A 16,544-nucleotide genomic window follows, 5' to 3' on the forward strand; every position below is an offset into this window, starting at 1 on the left:
AGACAGACAGACACACACACACACACACCGAATTATTCTTTTCAACAATTTTTCACAAGGACTTTTGTCCAACGCCTCCACACAATAAACCGACATCTGCATACATACAGAGTATTTGATGCCAAACAAAATTTAGAAAAAGTAGTTTCTATGTACATGCTGTATGCTCACATTTAATAATATGCTTTAAATTCATTGACGACATTGGACAATGCCGCCCCCCCCCCAACACACACACACCACCACCCCAAGTCCATGCGAGACCATTGCTGGGATGATCGATCAAAGTCACTGTCTTTCTGCAGTCAACGTTCATCACGTCAGAGTATTGCTTCATAATTATGTATGCCGGTTCCCGTTTTTATTCAAGTCAACAATTGACTTGCTTTTGCATGTGCTTGTTAGGGTGTCACCGGTGGGGCAGGATACGATCACCTTTTCGCGAACACCTGGTATCATTACTATTTGATAGGGGTTCATGAACACATGATCATGAAAGAGTCGGACTCGAACATTGGAATCTGCTTTTAGCAGAGAATTCTAATGAATATGGAAAGGGTTTTGTCGCTTTTATCTAGTATTGATGCGTAAAGGCTAAAAGTCGTATGGTTTGTTGGTTTGATGTTTAACGCCGCACTCAGCAATATTCCAGCTATATGATGGCGTTCTGTAAATAGTCTGGACCACACAATCCAGTGATTGACTTCATGAGCATCGATCCACGCAATTGAGAAACGATGACACGCACCCGATCACGTGAGTCGCCTCTTACGACAAGCCTAGTCGCCATTTACGGCAAGCATAGGTTGCTGAAGACCTATTCTACCCCGGATGCAGATAGATTATTAGGTGATTTGGGCCTTCCGTTAGTTGGTTGGATGGTTGGATGGTTGGTTGGTTGGCTGGTTGGTTGGTCGTCGCCACACTCAGCAATATTCCAGTTGTATGACGGCGGCCTGTACATAATCGAATCTGGACCAGACAATCCAGTGATCGATGATGAGATCTCGCCGTCGAATTACGCTGACACGCAATTAACCAAGTATCCAAGTACGACCACCATGGGTAACTGGGGACCTATTCTAACCCGGAAACCAACGGAGCGTTGAGAGTGCTTGGGTCAAATGGGAAGAAACAACTTCAGATGTATGGTGGTTATGGGTTGGCAATACTACATGCAACAATGTTTGGGTGTTTTTTGTGGAAAGTTATGGATGTATATGTATGTATACTGTTGACAAGAATATGTTTGCTGCCGGAGTGAAAGTCTTGACAAGAGGTTTTCCCAAAAAGTTCACACACACGCAACATGTGTGCATGGTGATTATTGTTCACGTAAGGGTGTATAGATAACAGGGTTTGTTTGGTGCCTGAATCAGATTGGAATTCTCTTTGAGTTTGAGACGGGATGTCTTTCTCTGAATGCTTCAAAACATACAATTTAAGACTTTGAAAAGGATACTAAACACCATACACGACAAATTGTATATAGGCATCCACTGAACAATGTAATAGTTAGAATCTATGAAGAGAAATCTTAGTGGCTAAGATTTCTCTTCATAGATTCTAACTGACTTAGAAGTTCGCCTACATTTTGATTGACAGTTCCCGTGACGTCATTATCAAGGTTGGTCTACGTCATTTGGCGCAATGACATCAACGAGTATGGACGTGTTCGATGAAAAGGGAACGTTTGATTTGTTTTGTTTTTTTGCGAATGCAAATTATGAAGTGCCCAGTCTAACCCAGTTGACATCTATTCCAACCCAAGAGCTTGTGAAAATTGAACAAAACGATGGCCGTTTTATGGCGCCCTTTTCCTCTGACGACATCAAACAGGGGCAGAAAGGCGCTATTCCTAAGAAAACTAGACAGAATAACCAGTGGGCCATTAATGTTTGGAAAGACTGGGTACATTATAGAAATCAGCAAAGTACAACTCTTATAGAGTTCGGTGTGATTCCAGAAGATATTTCCGCGTTAAACAATCGAGATTTGGATTTCTGCATGCAGCGTTTCATTCTTGAAATTCGGAGGAAAGACAAGTCGCCGTATCCCCCCAACACATTGACCCAGATTGTGTCAGCAATACAGAGATATCTTCGACAGGATTGTAGCAGACCTGATATAAACTATTTCAAAGATGACGACCCTACGTTTTCCGACTTCCGTAAGACGTTGGACGCTCAGATGAAAACGTTAACGGCAAAAGGCGTCGGTGTGGATAAGAAACGCTGTGATCCCGTCACTGAAGACGATGAGAGTAAAATGTGGGAATCTGGTGTTTTTTTCATTGGATACAGCGGAAGGGCTCAGGAACGCCGTATTTTTCTACAACGGAAAAGCTTTCGCTTTCCGAGGATATCAGGAACATAAACACTGTGAAGCTGATCAGTTTGAACTGAAACAAGATCCCGACGGAAATAAGAACGTGAAGTATTGACCTCGTGTTTCAAAAAATGTGCAGGGAGGACTTAAACATCGCCATATTGACATCGAACCTATCATTCATTGTGAACAACTAGAAAACCCGAACTGTCTTGTGAAACTGTATGACAAGTACTTGTCACTGATTCCGAGAAAAGGACCCCTGTACCGGAAACCGCTTGACCCAAAACATGGCCTCCCGAGATTCAGTGTTAGTTGTATTCCAAATAATAAACTGTCCGGGTTGTACAAGACATTCTATGACGAAGCAGGGATAAATACAGATGGAAGAAATACCTCGAACCACTCCGGTCGCGTTACATGTTGTACAACATTGTAAAACAGTGGATTTACCGACAAGGCCGTTACAAGCCGGAGTAAACATCGCAGTAACGCCGTGAGAATTTACCAACGTGAAAAGTTTGGTATCCTACAAGATATCAGCAACAAGCTCGGTCCCCCGTGTCCTACTGAAAACTTGCAGCCAAACAACAAAAACAACGAAACTGACACGTCCCTGAGTTTCGACAAAACAAAATCGATGGTCGAATCTCCATGCAGTGCTAAAAACTCCGTTGAAAATACCTCTAGCATTGTTCTCTCAATTCCCGAATGTGTTAAAAGTGTGGTTATTTGCAAGGGTGAGAAAAAGGTAACCATTGACATTTAAAGAAAGTAAACATGACTTTTTGTGTTCATTTATTATCAACAGGCCTAAGTTGTTGTTTTTCTCATATTCGTGTTCGGGAGTCGAGTCATGTGGAGTTGGATGTCAATAAACATATGAAAACATTGTTATCGTTTTCCTTTGACCAATGAAAGCCTGTGTGGGCGTGTCATGTAGAGGCATTTAGCCTTGAGTTCTTAATCATTTAGTGTCTATTTTGTCAGGAAAATCCGACCGTCTGATTGGTTAAAAATGTAGGTTGAGTTCTAATTACTGTTGGAGATAAAACTTTGGGAAAAATTCTTTTCCCAGGTTTTCGGTCCTCGGATTCATCAGTACACCAAGGAAGGCAAACGTAAAAACGTTCGTTCCGGTTTGGGGACCCAAATACTGCAGTCTACCCCATAATTTCTCATACCAGAATATGCTTACTGAATTATCACTGAGATACACGTATAATGCTTGTTGTTTAACACTGCACTCCAATATTCAAACAATGTGATGGCAGCAAGAAAATAAATAAGTCTGGACCAGACAAACCATTGATTGATATTGTGAGCAATCGTCAGCCATGAAGCCGGGTATGATGACACACATCCATCACGTCAACCAAATCTATTTGGTCACATACTAGGGCAAGTTCAAGGGAAGTGTACACGCAGAAAAACTGTCTTTCTTTTTCGCTCAGAAAATATAACTTTCTCACATTGAAAGTAGGAAACCAACAATAAGTTTGAAAATGCCCTTGTTATGCCTCATAGGCCTTCGTTTTCCGAGCCAAACCATTCGTGACCAACTCGTGTTATCCCGGGACAAGCCGGAAAAGGGCGAGTGGTGACGAATGGAGCCAAACAGGCCTGAGTGGGGGGTATATATCTATATTTACTGACCAATATCGAGTTCCTCATTTGTCACCACTCGCCCCTTTCAGTAACCTGCTATTCGGCTTGTCTCGGAATAACAGGAGTTGGTCACGAATGTCGAGTTCCTGTGCTTCGTAGCAGTATGGCTGCGGTCACGTGACTTTGTAGATAGTTTAAATGATCAACGTAAATAATACAACTTTTTTTCTTTCTGTGACTCTTTTAAAAAGGCATTCCGTGGCGGTATATTACATGTCAATTAGGAGTTCAATTATGACATTTCTTCAATTCCATATCTAGTCACACACGTTGTTGCATTGGGCAGAAAACCTCCTCTGAATTTCATCAGTTTTCTGGCCGAATCCAACTACAATTTGACCACACAATGCTTCACTGTCAGCTGTCCCAGAACCAAGGCCACAGAGTTCAAGTCCAGGTGGTATGACGTCATCATCGCCAGTTCTGACGTCATAAGTTTCAAGACGTCTGTGACGTCAAAGTCCATTTGGCTACGTTTTACTACTTTCTATAGACATATACCTACACAAATAGTATCGTGCAGGTGCTTTTTTATTGAACAAATGCTCAAACAAGGTGAGCGCCGACAACAACATGTAGATCATGCATGCACTGGCTGAATCGTGTCCCTTTTATCTGTCGCAAAATCACAAGGAGATTTGAAGACATCCGCAACTCACTGTATCATTCCACAGAATAAACTCTGCAGCAAGTCCTTTCCCAACACCAGTGGTCACGAATGGACAAGCCACAGTTTGTATATTTGCGCCCATAGCCTAGCAACAATTAAATTTACTATGTCCTATTCCTTTCGCGAACATATCACTGTGTTTTACTTAGGATATTTAGGATACAGACCTGTGAAAATCCGGTAGAGAATAGGTCAACCCATGCTTGCCCTAAAAGGCGACAATGCTTGTCGTGAGAGGCGACCAACGGGATCGGGTTGTCAGGCTCGCTGACTTGGTTGATGCATGCCATCGATCCAAACTGCGTGGATCGAGGCTCATGATATCAATCACTGGATTGTCTGGTCCAAACCTTCCAACATGTTGAGGTTGGTTGCTTGGTTTGTTGTTTTACGCCGCACTCAGCAATATTCCAGCTATATGACGGCGGTCTGTAAATAATCGAGTCTGGACTAGACAATCCAGTGATTAATATCATGAGCATCGATCCACGCAATTGGGATCGATGACGTGCATCAACCAAGTCAGCGAGCCTGACCACCCGATCCCATTAGTCGCCTTTTACGACAAGCATGGGTTGCTGAAGTTCTATTCTACCCCTGAATCTTCACGGGTCACACGTTGAGGTAAAACTAGGAAAATTAATAGGGTCCGCTGTCCAATGGTACCTATGTGGTAATGCCAGCTTTCCAAATCCTGAGGCAAAGGAATACAGCATTGTTGGAAACTAAGCAGAAACCCTAGACATTCAAAGATGAACTCTCATTCACTCTCAACTGTAAAACTTTTTTTAGGTTTTCTCTTGGCCGATGTCCCAAGTAATATTGACCAGGAAGTAGTCATAACGCCACCCATTCCATTTGTCGACTCCGCTTTCCCGGACCCACATGGCTATACAAAGACGACATGGCACAAAACCATGGCCCACGTACTTCCACGTGGCACATCATTGCAATCCATCACTCAAGACGTCAACACCAAACCCTAGAGGCACCAAGTCTGTCTCTGGTATGTATTTTCAAAGGGCACTCCCCCCCCCCCCCCCCCCCCCCCCATCAAACACAAACTCCGCCTAGCGACAGCTTCCTAAACACCACAAAGCGACCAATCGTATTCGTCTGTATCCCCAAGTAGTTAAAAACTTGCGTCCGTCTTCACACGCAGCGCGTTCTTTGTTGCTTTACAAGAAGCTTTCCAAGTCACGTATTCTTTGAAAAAAATCTATAAAAAAACAAAACTATCGTCCGCTGTTGACCCTCTCCACTTTCAGCCATAATCAAAGCTTCCTTTTCAAACACAAATTACTTACAAATATCTTAAATTCAGCTTTCTTTCATTCCAGTCTATTCTTTCTTTCTTGTTTTTTCATTTTTTATTTATTTTGTTACAATTTTGTTTCTCATTGTCATTTATATTTTCTGCATGTGTGTTGTGTATTTGTTTTTTTGGCAAGTCACAAATATTATAACACTTCTTCTACTCTTTTGGGACTCTTTATTTCTTTAAATCTATCTTCACATGTGTTCTCTTTTTCTGTAAAACAAATTAATGCAAACTTGAGTTTGTCTTCTATATTTTCTGTGTGACCGTTATTACTTTTTAGTTGTGACCGTTTGGACTTTACCTTTCGAGGCCGTTTTGACTACAACTCCTTGTAGACTCGCCGATCGTTACGATAGAATTGTTTTTATAAAATCCTTGAACTTATCAGCAGACATAATTCATTACAGCCTTGGAGCAAGGCTAGCCCACCACCGAAACACACCGAAACGGCACCGCTCGCCCATTTCCGTAACCCGGAAGCAAGCAGCAAGCACCAATCACAAGCGAGTTCACGAATGGAAAAGGTGTTTGCCTCCATCACATGGTCATTGAATCTTGTGGCAGGCATCACCACACACACGCGTGCTCGCTCGGTCTTGTCGCATCTCCATCGCAGGTCAGGACTGTTAGGCACATGCATCTGCAGGTTAGTCCATTCATATCTTTCACTCGACATTCTTTTTTCTTGCTCACGCCAGAGACCATATAATGGTCTCTCAGCAATTCTCATGGCAAGAGGAGGTAACTCTTCCTGCACTTATTCTCAAAGCTAGTTTACCACACCTCGGAGGGTCGGTTCCGAATCCGATCTCTTAACTCCTTGATTAACGCAGAAAGCGGAAAAATCAGCGTACATCACAAACTAGGGTAAAGGTTGCGTGCGTATTTCATAAGCTGGTATTTTTATCCCCCGCCCCAACGAAGTTGGCGGGGGATATACAAATGGGTTCCGTCCGTGTGTGTGTGTGTGTGCGCGCGCACGCGTGTGTGTGTGTGTACATATGTGCGTGTGTGTGTGTGCGTGCGTGTCTGCGTGTGTGTGCTTGCGTGTGTGTGTGTGTACATGTGTGCGTGCGTGTGTGCGTGCGTGCGTGTGTGTGTGTGTGTGCGTCCCGAAATCGTTTCCGGAGCATAACTCAAAAACCGTTAAATAATTTCTTACAAAACCTTGCATGTTTACCAGACACATACTGAACTGGTGCCTTTTGATATTTAGCACTTTTAGAAAGTTTTATTGTTTATGTTTCCATGACAACAAGTTTCACTTAGGTTCTATTATAGGGTGGGTTCACTTATGGAGTATAACAAATAAACTGTTAAATATTTCCTTGCCAAACATTGCATGTCTATATATAAAGCACATACTGAACTGGTGACATTTGATATTAGGGAGTGTTAGAAATGTATATTTTAGAATTTCCATTGCAGCTATTTTGACATGGGCTAAGAGAAATGTTGGGTCAGTTACCTGGTTTAACATGTTAAAATAGGCGGGGGATATAGATGACTTCGTCGACTTTACGCTTGTTAGAATTTTCTTCGAAGTTGAGTTTCATTGATTAAGTCAACAGTTATTCTTGAAACTATCAATTCAGCCGAATACGCGGTTTTAAATAGGTGTATTCTCTTCTGTAATCATTTTTTATAATTTCCAGTGTTTTTTAGATTTAATTTATAAGGGACAATATATATAAAAAAAAATTAAATCGGACCCCACCCTATTTCTATTAACGGTATGCAGTTTTTACATAACTACGCAGTTACTTCCCTTCGGGCCAACACGATCGAATTTACTACAGGATTTTTTTAACAATCCAGCTACAATCCTCGCAATTTGAAGCAGTATATGTAAGTATGTTGTAAAGGAGAATATATTTATGACATTGGGGTATTTTGTGCACTGTAAATTTCGCGATGACAAACTATGATATGTGTTTAAAGTTTAACAACAAACTTTGTCCGGCTGAACCATTTCAATTTGTTCACATTGTCAATCACATGTTTGTGACTAAAACATGTTTATTATCACTAAAGAACATAGTTTCAAGGTAGTTAGGAGGATCAATTATGATGTGATGTGTTACAACAAATAACTCAATTTATGTTTTAATTAATGTAAAGTACAGTGTGCTTGTATGAAATATTGTACAGCAATGATTCATGGGGGGTGGGGTGGGGCAGATAGGGTGATTGTAATAATCTTCCCACCACACCCCACCCACACCCCATGCTCTATTTAATGTATATAAGTGCACAGTCCGTTATATATATATCAAAAATTGTCAATTTATTTGATTGTGCCAATTTTCATTTTAGTAATGGTTTATTACTGAGAGATTGTGAATCTGTAACATCAACCTATTCTGTTATATATATATCAACAATTGTCAATTGTTTGTCAGAAAATGATAAGGTTGCACAGTGGCTTCATGATCATTTTGAGTGTGAACTTTGTGAGCAAAAAAACTTCTTCAAGAGAAACATTGATGTAAAAAGAGATTAAAATATTCACTCATTACGGGATAAATGACTTTGATAGGTGTTGAGAATTAACTGTTACTTGCAAGCTCCTCACAGCGATAGTACGTTCCCGGAGCTCTGTTACCGAGAGTGTAACGAAGGTGTCACGCGCTGGGAAGGAGCTTGTGTTACTTGAATGAAAGGGAGGTAACTCTTGTATCTGTCTGTTACAGTTGGCTTATTCACTCACCTTAAAAAAATACAAAATCAGATTTTAGTACCGAAATAATGTAATTAATATTTTCATTAAATATGTTTTCACCTCAGTACACAAAAAGAATTAGTTTGAATAATGCTATAGCATTGTTTTAGAATAATGGAAGGCTCTGCACACACAAGTCCATGGTTCACCACTGTATGGAGCTCAGGGGCGTCTGCTACACCAAAATATGATATTTCCTCACAACTATAAATGAATGACTTGGTCGTGATTACAGGTTCTACTAAACTAAATCAGAACCGGTTGGGACAGTGTGGTTTTTCAGCCTTCAGTGCAGATCGAGAGTCATCTGCAGGCTGTGATTGGATGGTATTGTGTAAGATTTTTATGTCTTTTAAATGTACATCCATCCAGTAATTAAAACTGACCATATTTTTCAATATTTAATTTGGTGCTGACCTTTTCAACAAGTTGACTTGTGCTTTATGTGAGCATAGCTATTTTCAAGTAGGTGACATTTGGTGCGAAACTGGGGGTGGTGTGTTTAGCTTCCTCTACTCAGCAAAGGAGCTGGCTAAGCTGGTCATTTTTTATGTTTTTATTGCTACTCTAAGGCCAAACTGTGCACACACGTACAGGTTATAGCTGTTGAATTCTTAGTTATTTTTAAAAGAAATATAACTTTACTATAGAAGTCAATGGAAAACATTTGGTTGTGTGTAACCTGTAGGGTGAGTGCACATTTCAGTAATTCCTACTTTACATGCTTTCCTGTTTATATTTCACCATGGATACACCATGGAGGCAAATTTAAAAATAATGACAGTGAAGTTGGGGACATTTTGGGTTGAATGGAGCATTTGGATGGCCTGGAAATGAATGTTGCTTCGTATTGTGGTCGAACTCAGCACGAACCCCCCAGGGTACCTCTGTCCATCAAGCCCTCCTCCTGCCTTCTGAATTTGTTGAAACTGATGAATTTGACAACAAATTAGGATAAATTCACCACTGCCACAACAATTTCTGCCTTGTGTCAATCGTTTGCCAGTCAAGTTACGCGATGCCGTTATCTTGAGTATGAGGTGAGGTGAAACTGGGTTTAACGTCGCGTCCAAGACTATTGCACTTATATAGCGATGTGCATGCACGTGTATGTGTGTGTGTGTGTGGCTGCTTGTACTAGTCCGGACTGATGCCGATTTATAGTGCTAGCTCACTGAGATACCATGCCGCAGTTTAACATGAATACCCCACTCAGACACAGTGTACTGACTCCGAGCCGACCAGTCCTTGTTTTAGCCCTTTAATGCCGAGCGCCAGACAGGGTAACAACAAGTACAATCTTTTAACGTCTTTTTGTATGACGCGGCCCGGGATCGAACCCTGGACCTTCCGCTCTCCCGGCGGACGCTCTACCACAAGACCACGGAGGCGGTCTTCTTGAGTATGAGGCATGTACACTGCTGACAGCAGAATATGTCACACATCCCCTTATTTATAGTAAACAATGTAGCATACCAATATATCTTTCTGTTAGGTGCTTTTGTGTGAATGAAAGATTTTTCTATTAAGTTTCCTAAAACAGACTTATTTTTCACTCATATGACTTTCAAATATTTATTTTGTTCCCTCAAGAACTGACTCCTGGCTGTTATATCCAAACTGGTTTGCCATTTGATATTGTCTGAACACTTTTTTTCAGCTGTTAGCATGCCTGATGTTGACTGGGGAGGTATATGTGCACTCATGCAGAAGAAGTAGAAGTTTTCACATCCAATTTGGCATTTAGAGAAGCTGATCTGAAGTCCGGTGTTGGCAGTGTGTGATCGACAACCCTTGTTTTGCCTCGCTGCGCTCTATTACCTTGTATACATTGTGGAACTTGGACATGTAGGTACATTAAGTACATTAAAGAAGCCCAGTCCACTTGAGTCCCCTCTGTTGCTCACTATCAAGTCTGTAATAAGATCACCCTCATGCACTAGACATTTCTGACAGTGCTCCCTTAATGCCTCACTGTGCATAGAGTAAGGTCTATACACCAGTCCCAGAACCTGCTCAGATGAAAATAATATCCACTGGCTCTTTTGGAATGTAACATTATGGTTCTGAAATCATCTGTAAAGAATGTGATAGTGTTCGACAATACTAAATTATCTCCCCTCTTTAGTAAAATGCATTTTATCTTTCATTCCCCTATAAACCCATAAATTATTGGAGAGAAACACTATTTTAAGCTGGTATTGCATGACACTGGTAATTGTGAATAAAATGAATTACATTTATGTCAGGATAAGCTGTACATTTTCAAAATTATATGGACTTTTAACTTTGTTTCATTGAAACTGGCAAATAACTGAAATTAGCAAGTTTAGCCACCTTGAAACATTAAACAGTAAGTATGTTTGATGTCCTGTGAGTATTTTAAAGTCTTAACTAAATAAATCAATAGAGTTAAGTGTAATTTCCTTCCATGTTGTGGTTTCAAAGAGCTTTCTTCTACTTGAGCGTCCATTTCCATTTCTTGGCTTTAATAGGCGGTGTGGTTCCCTGGTCAGCCTTTGAGATTGCTGGCAACAATGCACCCCTTTACTTCCTATTTTCTGGTAAAGTTCATTATCCAGCCTTACATATATGATGTCTTTAAAGCTGCTTAATGTGTCCCTTGCTTATTGTTGGCCTGAATTCCATGCTCTCTGTCCAATTTTGAGATTTTTTTTCTGATTCCTTTCCATGTGTACTTATGTCACCAGCCTTTATCGTAGGTGATTGTACTTTTGATTTTTGGAGTAAATGAAAGCACAAACATTTGTGATAGCCCCTCCATAGATGATTTACCAAATGCTGACAGCCATTTGAGTGTTTAATTATATAAACAATGGATGGTGTAAGTTCGAGCAATCTCAAACAATATCAATCGCATCATGTCATGAGTGTCAAAACCATATTCAATGAATGTAGCAGACTCTGCTATGTTCTGATGATGTCAGCAAAGGAAGGCAAACAACAGACCACTACTCAATTTTAAATATGTATTCTTACTGGTTTTGAGGTTTAAAGATTTGTTCAATTTTTTTAGTCGAAAAAATATTTTAGGGTGATATGATCTATGCAGCCTGAATCATTTATAGAATTGACCCTTGACCCCTTTCTTTTATGAAATATGAATTAACTCCCATGGTCAGTGCATGGAGGTAGAAACTTCTTTATTAATACAGAAATACCTTTTGTAAAACATCGATGAAGTGTACATCCTTAAACTCTCACAACTCTTTCTGTGCATCAAAACTATGTATTCTGGTGCCATATAGACATGCTGGATAGGAACAAGTGGTAAAATTAATCCAATTTCCATTTTTTTTCTGAGAAGCTACATATATATACAATACATAAATCACAGATTTGACAAGTGCAAATGTATTCTGATTTGTCTACAGGTTCTACTACACCAAATCAGAACCAGTTGGGACAGTGCGGTTTTCGTAGGGAGCCTTCAGTGCAGATCGAGAGATATCTGCAGGCTGTGATTGGAGGATTTTCTGTAAGATTTTTATGTCTTTCAAATCTACATCCATCCAGTTATTAAAACTGACCATGTTTTTCTATATTTAGTACTGTCTTTTCCAACATGATGAGTAGGTAGGTGACATTTGGTGCGAAACTGGGGGTGGTGTGTTTAGCTTCCTGTACTCGGAAAAGGAGTTGGCTAAGCTGGTCATTTTTTATGTTTTTATTGCTACTCTAAGGCCAAGCTGTGCACACACGTACAGGTTAAAGCTGTTGAATGCTTAGTTATTTTTAACAAAAGTTTAACGTTACTACAGAAGTCTATGGGAAAACATTTGGTTGTGTGTAACCTGTACCATCATGGACATGTGTTCCTGTCTATTGTCAGACTCTGTACCATCAAGGACATTTGTTCCTGTCTGTTGTCAGACTCTGTACCATCAAGGACATTTGTTCCTGTCTGTTGTCAGACTCTGTACCATCAAGGATATGTGTTCCTGCCTGTTGTCAGACTCTGTACCATCAAGGATATGTGTTCCTGTCTGTTGTCAGACTCTGTACCATCAAGGATATGTGTTCCTGTCTGTTGTCAGACTCTGTACCATCAAGGATATGTGTTCCTGTCTGTTGTCAGACTCTGTACCATCAAGGACATTTGTTCCTGTCTGTTGTCAGACTCTGTACCATCAAGGACATTTGTTCCTGTCTGTTGTCAGACTCTGTACCATCAAGGATATGTGTTCCTGCCTGTTGTCAGACTCTGTACCATCAAGGATATGTGTTCCTGCCTGTTGTCAGACTCTGTACCATCAAGGATATGTGTTCCTGTCTGTTGTCAGACTCTGTACCATCAAGGACATTTGTTCCTGTCTGTTGTCAGACTCTGTACCATCAAGGATATGTGTTCCTCCCTGTTGTCAGACTCTGTACCATCATAGACATCTGTTCCTGCCTGTTGTCAGACTCTGTACCATCAAGGACATTTGCTACTGCCTGTTGTCAGACTCTGTACCATCATGGACATCTGTTCCTGCCTGTTGTCAGACTCTGTACCATCAAGGACATGTTTTCCTACCTGTTGTCAGACTCTGTACCATCAAGGATATGTGTTCCTGTCTGTTGTCACACTCTGTACCATCAAGGACATTGGTTACTGCCTGTTGTCAGACTCTGTACCATCAAGGACATTGGTTACTGCCTGTTGTCAGACTCTGTACCATCAAGGACATCTGTTCCTACCTGTTGTCAGACTCTGTACCATCAAGGACATCTATTCCTGCCTGTTGTCAGACTCTGTACCATCAAGGACATTGGTTACTGCCTGTTGTCAGACTCTGTACCATCAAGGACATCTGTTCCTGCCTGTTGTCAGACTCTGTACCATCAAGGACATGTGTTCCTACCTGTTGTCAGACTCTGTACCATCAAGGACATTGGTTACTGCCTGTTGTCAGACTCTGTACCATCAAGGACATGTGTTCCTACCTGTTGTAAGACTCTGTACCATCAAGGACATTGGTTACTGCCTGTTGTCAGACTCTGTACCATCAAGGACATTGGTTACTGCCTGTTGTCAGATTCTGTACCATCAAGGACATCTGTTCCTGCCTGTTGTCAGACTCTGTACCATCCAGGACATTGGTTAGTCGCCTCTTACGACAAGCATAGTCGCCTTTTACAGCAAGCATGGGTTGCTGAAAACCTAGTCTACACCGGATAGCCTAGTGGTTAAAGCGTTCGCCCGTCACGCCGAAGACCAAGGTTCGATTCCCGACATGGGTTCAATGTGTGAAGCCCATTTCTGGTGTCCCCCTCCGTGATATTGCTGGAATATTGCTAAAAGCGGGGTAAAAGCATACTCACTCACTCACTCACATTAACAAGACTCTCAGGTTCAAACTTTGCTCATTTCTCTCATGCTGTTGACCACAGTAAATATTGATTGCGGCACCACGCAACACCATATCCAACCTTAATTAGAAGAATATTGGGGGTTTAAATCCAAGATATGACCAGTTTGTATGGATGTCGCAGTACAGGTGTTACACGATGTGATACATATCTTAATACAGAAGCCACCATGTGATATGTATCTCAATACTGTATCTATGACATTTTATGAGGAAATCACAGTCATTAGACTGAGAATAGAGTTTCATAGAAGGACAACTGACTAATTCCCATCAAACATGACAATGAGTCAAGCCAACTATTCTGGATGAGAATAAGATAAGAAACAAACAGTTTATGTATTGTATTATGACAGTCAGCAAGGAAAAGCTGGTCAGTTTTGTTATTGGGCTGGTTTCGTATCCGTAGGACGGCCAAAAAGTTTAGGAATTTAAAAAATAGTTTATACTTGCTTATTCATATGGATGAGAGATCATCATGGACAATGGATACGGGGTTAAATGGGAATTGCTGCCAAATTAAATGTATCGGGTATCGTATCGTGCAAAGTTTGCTGACGATGCGCCTGTTCCTGATGAATTGCAATAACACTACCAGTTTTGGCATGCTCTTTGTTGAGTAAAAAATGACTGGCACATGTCTAAGGCAGGTAAAGGTTAGACTTGGCATAGTCTGCTTTTGAACTGAGTTTCAGCTATGGTAATCTTGTTAATCCAATGTAGTTTTTCTCAAGATTAATTTGCGTTTTGCTGACTATGCAATTTCAGTGTGGTCCTGTGTTCCCCATTGTAGTATTGTTCAGGTTAAGATGGTCATGGCCTGGGACCATCTACACTACAAATGTTTGGCAGCAGGCAGAGATTTCCAAGTTGGAACAGTCACTGTTTCAAACCTGTGTGACTTTCATGGTCCTCTATTCATGTCTGTCCATAATAGTGGGCAAGTCTAGATTACTGCAATATCAGGAAATGAAGAGTCTCTGGGCTCCTTTTCATTATTTCTTAATTAAGATGATTTACCAACAATTTTTCTGTAAGATAAGTTCATTATAGAGACTGGTCGAGGTCCTCTAGTCATGTGATGGTTTTGTTATTTTCAGATGGTATTCAGAAATGCCTCCAAGGAATGGGTGCTGTTGCCAGGCTATGCCAAATGAACATTTCTTGTCCGACAAGGGGAGGCATCGCCAGGTAAACATGGCTTATGTCACAGTTGACCATTGGACAGTGATGAATATGGTCATCAATGAAGACAGATGTGATGCTTATTGTAGGCTTGGATGATTGTTTGAAAAGTTTAGTGTGAACCTAAAGAAATAATCCAACAGGAAAGTTTTTGTAAAGACTTTATTTCGCCACATACCTCGACAAGAAAATGTTTGTGAAGATATTCTAAACGAGTTGTTAAGATGAGCTGTAAGTGTATTCAATTTCTGATATCTGGGACTCTGGCTAAAGAATTACGTACCATAAAATGAAACAACTCAGATTGAATAAAATGATTATTCTGAAAGGCTCTGATGCAAGTTATTTAAGTGGTTTAAACCATTCAACCTGTCTCTATTCTTTAAGTAAAAAATAGAAATAATAAAATGAATATTCTTGATTCATATTTGGATATTGTAACAAACAAGCATGTTATTGAGTGGTAAAACTAACTGATTCTCAGTGAAGTGTATTGACAGATTTAATAACGTAGGCCAGCTGTCTGTCAACATAGTCATTGATTTCGCTGGCAACATATTTGTTTTGAAGGATTTCCTTGTCACAACGTGTGTTTCTATCATGTTGGCATCTATTGATAGTATCAAGTATTCTCTTTGGGTAGATGGATAGTTCTGTAATTTGACATTGAAGGAAAAGTACCTCGTGATTATGTATTTTGTTACAAGTGATTGAATGATCCTCTGTAGTGTGAATAATCCTCTGTGGTATGAACGATCCTCTGTAGTGCGAATGATCCTCTGTCGTGTGAATGATCCTCTGTAGTGTGAATGATCCTCTGTAGTGTGAATAATCCTCTGTAGTGTGAATGATCCTCTGTAGTGTGAATGATCCTCAGTAGTGTTAATGATCCTCTGTGGTATGAATGAATATCTGTGGTGTGAATGATCCTCTGTAGTGTGAATAATCCTCTATGGTATGAACGATCCTCTGAAGTGTGAATGATCATCTGTAGTGTGAGTGATTCTCTGTAGTGTGAATGATCCTCTCAGGTGTGAATGATCCTTTGTGGTGTGAATGATCATCTGTAGTGTGAATGATCCTCTGTAGTGCGAATGATCCTCTGTCGTGTGAATGATCCTCTGTAGTGTGAATGATCCTCTGTAGTGTGAATAATCCTCTGTAGTGTGAATGATCCTCTGTAGTGTGAATGATCCTCAGTAGTGTTAATGATCCTCTGTGGTATGAATGAATATCTGTGGTGTGAATGATCCTCTGTAGTGTGAATAATCCTCT

At 40.6% G+C, this 16,544-nt stretch overlaps 1 long non-coding RNA gene across 4 annotated transcripts; it reads left to right on the top strand.

Annotated features, from left to right (window-relative positions):
* Positions 1–6,458: 6,458 nt before the first annotated feature.
* LOC124128375 lies at positions 6,459–15,602 on the top strand. Of its 4 annotated transcripts, none has more exons than XR_007221094.1 (5): positions 7,753–7,835; positions 8,945–9,043; positions 10,370–10,557; positions 12,105–12,208; positions 15,185–15,602. It is a non-coding gene; the product is annotated as an uncharacterized LOC124128375 (long non-coding RNA). The 4 variants fall into 4 exon arrangements; XR_007221096.1 differs by having other exon boundaries at positions 8,945–9,036; XR_007221095.1 differs by lacking the exons at positions 7,753–7,835; positions 8,945–9,043 and adding an exon at positions 6,459–6,633.
* The last annotated feature ends 942 nt before the right edge of the window (positions 15,603–16,544 follow it).

The sequence above is a fragment of the Haliotis rufescens genome, unplaced genomic scaffold (genome assembly GCF_023055435.1).
Source record: "Haliotis rufescens isolate VD_foot unplaced genomic scaffold, xgHalRufe1.0.p SCAF_153, whole genome shotgun sequence".
Taxonomy (NCBI): Eukaryota; Metazoa; Mollusca; class Gastropoda; order Lepetellida; family Haliotidae; genus Haliotis; species Haliotis rufescens.